Raw genomic sequence first — 417 nt, forward strand, 5'->3', positions numbered from 1 at the left:
GTTTTTTTTTTTTTTTTTTTTTGCAAAGTAATAGGTTATAAAAGTGAAAATTAAAGGAATAATAGAGGGCTTAGAATTTTTTTAAAAAGTCAAAAAAAGAAAGAAAGAAAGAATGATCGTAAAAATAGTAAAAATATATCTAGGACTTTCTCCGGTTTTGTTGTGAGTATTGTGGGTTCAGTTCATTTTTGGCTAGTTCCTTGGTCCGACTTATATTTCTAAGATCTATAGGCCCCTTCCTATGTAGTTGGTAGTAACCACAGGGTTTTAATCTATTGCCTGTAGCTTCCAAGGCGGTTCCCTCTGTTATAGCTTCTTCTGTTTGCTGTTCTCTTCAGTGTCTGGTTTCAGCCCTGACACAAAGGGGACGGTGGAGGACACTTTTTTTTTTAGGCTCACTTGTTCAGTCGCGCTGTG

The sequence above is a fragment of the Bison bison genome, unplaced genomic scaffold, assembly GCF_000754665.1.
Source record: "Bison bison bison isolate TAMUID 2011002044 unplaced genomic scaffold, Bison_UMD1.0 scf7180017864341, whole genome shotgun sequence".
NCBI lineage: Eukaryota > Metazoa > Chordata > Mammalia > Artiodactyla > Bovidae > Bison > Bison bison.